Below are 7587 nucleotides of genomic sequence, written 5' to 3'. Positions count from 1 at the left end.
ACTTTTAGTTGCAATAGCAACTGACTTTCCTGTCTAGATCTCTTGGGCATAAACCTCCATGACTTTTGACTGACTCACAGACTCTCTAGCTGCTGTATTCTGAGCAAGACTTATGCTTTCAACGACCCAGAAATCAGGGCAAATGCCCAGGATAACCTGTCTTTGTAGAGTAGATCTAATTCTCCTTAATTGCTGGATAATGTGCTTCTCCTATCCTAGGCTGCCAAAGGACTCCAGCAAGTCCCTTGATAACAAGTTGTATATTCAATAATTCTTGAAAACACACTTGAGTTCTCAAGACTTTAGGCCAGTTTGTTGCCCACTTAGCATGAGAATGAGCATATAGGCAATTCACTAAGAAGTTTTGATGAACCTGAAAATTAGTGAAGTTTATTTTCTTGTCCGAGTCTATGTAATAGAGAACAGAAGCCTTTTCTCAGGCAAAACTGAGGTACATTATCCTGCATAACACAAAGAACCCTATAAAATAAGCCTTTTTCCAGGTAATCCTTAAATGTTCACGGGTTGGGAATTCTGTCTTATTTTTGGTAGTGGCGAACCTTTGACTTTTATCCTAGTTCTAGAAACTTAGATGCTTGTCTTAATATGTCACATATGGGTTCTCATCTCATTTTTTGTGTTTTCCTGGAACCATAAAATAAGATTTTGTTTTGTTTATGGACTTTGTTCATATATTTCTTCATCAAGACTAGAGTGCAATCTCTTAACATTTCCTGTAGTTGGAATAACTTTAGACCTTGTGGATATTATTTTTATTTTATTTCATTTTATTTTACTTTTGATTTGGTTTGGTTTCTTGAATTAGCTGACAGATTTTTGTTGGATAAAGATCTATACTATAATGGATTTGCTGCCCTACATGGAAAGTTTATCTCAGTTCTTAGTTTTCCCTGGTCTAGCCTGCTCTGATATCAGGCAGGTGCCATTTCTGGTGATTTGAAGAAACAGAAGACCGATGCTTTCCTGTTGGCAAGAATCTCACTTTGAAGCCTTAGATTCTTTAAAATAGAAAATAGGAGAAAAGAAGAAAGCAGTATAGGGAATTCATCTTATGTACTAGATTTATGCTAGGCAATTGTGTATATGTATTATCCTTTGGATGCTAAATTTCTTGGGAGCTGGAAACATGCCTTTTTTTAAAAAATGCAGAGTATAGCAGAGTATCTGGCACCTCATGAATAAATGCTTCATAATATAGGCTCATATTTTCCTTTCACATACAAGCTACAAGAAAGATATCATAACCATATTACAGATAAAAAATTGACGTTCAGGGAAATTAGGCAATTTTCCCAATAACATTTTAAATGACAGCCCAGCATTCATATCTCGGATCTAACTCTAAAATATATATATTCTTTACTCTGATTATTGCTATGTGATTTTGATTTATATCTATGTTATAAAAACTTACTTTAAAAAAGAGTTGAAACAATTTCAATATTAATAGATGTATAACAATATGCATTTTTAAAATTTCATAAACTTACTGAAGTGCTAATTATATATTAAATATATATTTAACTGTTATATATTAACTAATGACTTTTTAAAGTTACTAATAATATATTAAAGACAAAATCGAAAATTAGCTATTTGTTTCCATCAAGTGACACAAAAGAATGTGAGCTCTCCAGAAGAATAGGCGCAGGAGGATGCAATGACGTATGTAGTTTTATTTTTTCACAAATGAAAGATTAAGTTGTTTTTCCTAGTACAAATTTTTCTCAGGACGAACATAAAAGAAAAAATAAGTGAGACTAAAATTTCCTTGGAACTAACTGGACCTCTAGAATTAATAGAAATGATCAGATGATTAACAGTAAGGAAGCGGGCCTGGGTGGCTCAGTCATCTGAGCATCTGACTTTGGCTCAGGTAATGATCTCACGCTTCATGAGTTTAAGCCCCACATTGGGCTCTGTGCTGACAGCTCAGAGCCTGGAGCCTGCTTCAGATTCTGTGTCTCCCTCTCTGTCCCTCCCCACTCACACTCTGTCTCTCTGTCTCTCTCTCAAAAATAAATAAACATTAAAATTAAAAAAAAAACTTTTAATAAAATAGTAAGGAAAAGTTGTGTTAGTTTTCCTTATGATTCTATTCATAAGCTGGTGGAATCATCCAAATGACAGTAACAATGCTAAGGGTTCACTTGGCCACTCAATATTTATACTTGTAAAGTTCCTGATATAGGAGTTTGTGAATATACAGTAGTCATCAGGGGAAGGAATCTTTACATTCTTGAATTTTTGTATTAAATTTTCTTATATTATTTTCTGATATCACTGTAAAGAAGTTTATCACTAAAGTCTGAGATTGCAAAATGTTATATGCAATTTTTAAAGATATCAGTTGTAAACAGTACCCATTAAGTAATAATTATTTCAAATACATAGAATGTGCCTAACAGCTACATACATGCTAAATATTTCACAGGGAGTAAATTCTCTGGACCTGTCCACAACCTGTGAAGTACATGCTGTTATTATCCCTACTTTCCAGCTAACTAAACCTGGATAAAGAAAGATGAAGTCATTTTCCCAGAGTCACAGAGCTATTAGGCAGTAGAAGTAGGATTTGACACTGGAGAGATCAGCAAAAGGATTTACAAATCTAACCCCTACACTGTGTTTAAAGAATGAAAACTTCATTACGTCCAGAAATCTTTGTTTTATTCTCTGACTCATTCCAAATGCAGGAATAGTGTGTCATTCATTGTAGACATTCAATAAATATTTGCAAAATTAATGTTTCTTCTTTCTTTTTGTCAAATATACTCCATTACATTTGTGTTTTTCCCCCCAAAATTCAGTTCCTTAATATATTCTGTTGATTATTATTTATAATTCTCATATAAACTCACTGATCACTTTTTATTGAATAAACTGACATGACTGTAAGAAAGTCTACAGTATTTCCTTTCCCTAAAATTTTAGCTATATTCCTGAAAGCCTTCATAGTAAGGTAATTTGCATTTGAAGAATATTAAGCCTTATGAAGAAAGTATGTTAAAATGCTTAAGGTCACAAATAAATTATAAAATCCTGTATAAATATTTTATGTTTATTAAAATAAAAGAAACCAATTAATTTTCATTTATAATCTTTCAAGGTATTATCCTCTGCAATTATTAAGATTCTTGAGAGTCTGTTGCTTTGTTATAGATAAGGTAAGTATGCATAGGAAGAGTCTTTTAACACCCATACCTAATCCTCATGAATTCAGTTCTGATTTTCTGGTTTGGAATTTTATACTGTGATTTCAGAAAACTCATCTGAGGATTTTAGGATTCAGAATATTTTTATAGTTGAACAACAATGATAGAAAATGTTAATATTTCCTCAAATCAATACAGCCAAGAACTTATGTTGAAACTCTCTTTCTATAAACACAGTTATCGAGCCTAAGTACTATTTGTGATGACTTAATTCCAGCACATATGAGCATGCCACTACACTGAAGCACTCTGACTCTGCTTTTTAAATAACTATACAATTTCATAAACTGAGTACCTTCGTTTAAACAGTACTCAGATCAAGGAAAAGAAAATACCAGCAGCCTGGATCTTCCTCTCCCCTTGCTAGCTTTTGGTTATTTCTATTCCCACCCTACCCCTGTAAGAGTAACTAGTACCTAGATCTCTTGCAGTGTAGGTTAGTCTCATTTGTCTTGGTACTTTATATAAATGGAATCGTATGGTACGAACTTCCCTTTTTCTTCTGACTTCTTTCTCTTCATATTAAGCTTGTAAGAACCACACTTAATGTAGTATGTATAGAATGTTCATTCTCATTCATGTGCACATGTCTTTTGATCAATACTTGTTTGTATTTTTGTCAAATATACCTGTGAGTAACAATGCTTTATTATGTATAAGTTTATTTTTTATTTTTTTTAATAGTTCATTTTGAAAGAGAGATAGAGACAGAATGTGAGCAGGGAAAAGGTAGAGACAGAGGGAGACACAGAATCCGAAGCAGGCTCCAGGCTCTGAGCTGTCAACACAGAGCCTGACACAGGGCTCGAACTCACAAACCATGAGATCATGACCTGAGCCCAAGTTGGACACTTAACTGACTGAGCCACCCAGGAGCCCCTGTATATGTTTAGTTTTAACAGACACTTACACTTTCCTAAAGTGACAAACATTTTCAGACCCAAGGTTAGTTTACAAAATTTCTGTTGCTCCATATCCTCCTCAGTGGTACATTTTTCTCTTTTCTTATTTTAGCAATACTGAAGATTATTTAGTGATATCAAATTGTGGTTTTACTATGTATTTCTCTGATGACTAAGTTCCTCATTTTTTTACATACTTATTGACAACTTGTGAATTCTTTTTGGTTGTGTTCCACATTTTTTGCCAATTTTTATGTTTTAAAAATATATTCCAAATATGAATCCTTTCTCAGATACGTGTATGGCAAATGCCTTCTCTTACTCTGTTAGTTGCCTGTCTATTAATTCCATCTTTTAATGAGTGAAAGTTCATAGTTGCAATATATTCCAATTTATTTATTTTATGGTTAGTATTTTGTGCATTTAGGAAAACCTTGCCTGCTCAAGGTCATTTGCTTTAATTTTCTTCCAAAAGCTTTATTGTTTTGCCTGCCACACATTTATATCTTCAGTTCATCTGGAACAGATTTTTATACCTTGCACAAGCAGTAGTCAAAATACAATTTGTTTTCTTTATAGATATCTGACTATCCCAGCACCATTTATTGGAAATGCTATCCTTTCCCCACACTGACACTCTGACTTCACTTTATCTTACCTCTTTGCTTACTGGTAGCCACACTTTCCATTTGATACACATGTCCTTTTCGCCTATCCACCTTCATTTTATTATCTGTAGCTTAAAGCCACTTTATCTCTAGTTTTAAAAAAAAAGATGTACACACACAACTTTGATATAAACACTGCCTTTAATTTATTATTCTTATTAAAATAGTTTTAATGTTACTTATTTTTGAGAGCCAGAGTACAAGCAGAGGCAAAGAGAGGGGACACAGAATCTGAAACAGGTTACAGGCTCTGAGCTGTCATCACAGAGCCCGATGTGGGACTTGAACTCACAAACTGTAAGATCATGACCTGACCTGAAGTTGGATGCTTAACCAACTAAGTCACTCAGGTGCCCATGTTTTTTTTTTTTTTTTTTTTTTTTTTTTAAGTTTATTTATTTTGAGAGAGACAGAGACAGTGTGAGTGGAGGAGAGGCAGACAGAGAATCCCAAGCAGGCCCCTTGCTGTCAGCACAGAGCCCAACTAGGCTTGAAATTCAAGAAACTGCATGATCATGACCTGAGCCAAAACCAAGTCAAGATGCTTAACTAACCGAGCCACACAGACACCCCAACACTGTTTTTTAAATGGACCTTCGCTGTTAGAGAGTATAGAGCACTGTGTTGACACAACCATGGTTATCAAACAGTTGACTCATCCATTCCCAGTGGGGGCAGTATGTAATCGGTAGAGTGAGAATAGTGAACAGCATCTGCTCCACGCTCCTTGCATGCTTTCCTGTTCTGTGAGGTCAGGATCTGCAGAAACCAAAGAAAACAACAGCCATCTTTTTTTCAGTTTCCCTGAGAACTAGGGTTCTGTATGTTGATAAGCTGTATTCATACAAAGCTGGAAAGACTAAAAATAGCGGAGGAAATGTTCCTGTGGCTTCAGCTATTTCTCTTCTCGCATTCCAGTGTGGAGACACTCACAATTTGTGCAGCGGTGCTCAGCACCCAGTCTTATTTGAGGGTATTAAGAAATAGTTGTGTCTTCTTCCTGATTCCTAGACCACAGGTCGATCAGGTGTCTTTCAAATTGAAGTCTTATTTTTCAGCCTTGTGTTTGTGATAGAAGTTAATACTCTCTCCCGTTGACCTTACCTGTAGTTCATTCTTGTAGCTTTGCCTGAAGATCTAGCCTAGAGCACACCTTTTCAGTATTTCTAACACTTGTGTAAGCATCACATTTCCTACAGTAAATCCCTTAGTGCCTAAATAACTACAACAGCATATTTCCTGCAGCGGTGCCCTTTTGAATAAAGGGGCTATAACATTTGACTGAAGGATGAAGTACTTAAGGAAAGGAGGGCAAATTGCGAGTGGGAACAACTGGCTGCAAAATAAGAGTTCTGACTCTTCAGAGGCAAGGCGATGGAAGGACAATACTGGTAGTAAAGAGATGATACCAATAAGTAAAATAAGCTTATTAAATAATCATATAGTATAACTTCATAAAGGCCTTCAGTGAAGAGAAAGCATGCTTTATCAGCTTATTGTCACTTTTAGTCATGTATTTACCCATTGTTTTTCCCTACTTGCCATTAACCAAGACAGGAAGAGTACATAATGAATACATTTGGAATTTGAACTCTAACTGTGCTGCAGGATGCAGTTTTACTGATTCAGATTTTCAGCTTATTAGAGATCTTCCTCAGCTTACAGTGTGGTTATGTCCCAATAGGCCCATTATAAGTTGAAAGTGTCCTAAGTTAAAGATGCATCGAATGCATCTAAACTACCAAACATCATAGTTTAGCCTAGGCTACCTTCAACATGCTGGGAACAGTCACATTTGCCTACACTTGGACAAAATCATCTGACACAGAGCCTCTTTTGTTACTAGGTGTTGACTATCTCATGTAATTTATTGAATACCACATGAAAGTGAAAACCAGAAAGGTTGTATACAGAATGGATGTAAGCGTATCAATTGTTTACCCTCGTAATCATTCGGCTGATGGGGAAGTGTGCCTCACTGTGCCGCCTAGCATCCCCTAGAGTATCTTACTGCATATCAGTAGCTTGGGAAATGATCAAAACTCAAAATTTGAAGTACAGTTACTACTGAATATGTATCACTTTTGCATCATCATAAAGTTGAAAAATCCCGTGATAAATTTGGTATTGTCTGTATTTGCAATAGAGACATTTACCCAGAGGAAATGAAGTAATTGATTCTTTTTCCTTTGTTACTCGGAACGCACCTAAATCCATAAAGGACCTGGGGTAAATTATATAATAAATCATTAAAATAATGCTAAAATAGGATGATTTATATAAAATCAAAGATAATATTTGTGCCAAAATAGAAACACAAGGCTAGCAATATAGCAGCTGTGTACAGGGTTTGACTTTAAGCTTCCTAGAAACTGAGATAAAATAGACAATATTTTTTACATAATCTATTACCTAAGAAAAGATAAAATTCCAGGCTATCTGAAAAAGAGTTTTCCAAATATATACTGTGAGAAAAATTTAGAGTTGTCACATTCTCTTAAAATGTAATAAATTGTAATACAACTTATAGTAATAATATAAAGCTTAAGCAAACACATTTTCACATTTGAGGAAGATTAATGGTAGACACACTACAGATCAAAATATATTAAATACAATTTTGGTATTCCAATCACATTCAATATTAATCATTTAAAAAAATAGTAAACTTAGCATGTTTTTTTAATTGTGTTATATTATGTATGGGAACTTAATAAAATATAATTTATTGCATTTTCCATAAGGAATGTTACTTTACTGATACCAGTTATTCATTTGGAA

The sequence above is a fragment of the Hyaena hyaena genome, unplaced genomic scaffold (assembly GCF_003009895.1).
Source record: "Hyaena hyaena isolate Hyena2069 unplaced genomic scaffold, ASM300989v1 scaffold_1054, whole genome shotgun sequence".
NCBI lineage: Eukaryota > Metazoa > Chordata > Mammalia > Carnivora > Hyaenidae > Hyaena > Hyaena hyaena.
The sequence above is the reverse complement of the archived record's forward strand: the minus strand, read 5'-3'. Positions refer to the sequence as shown.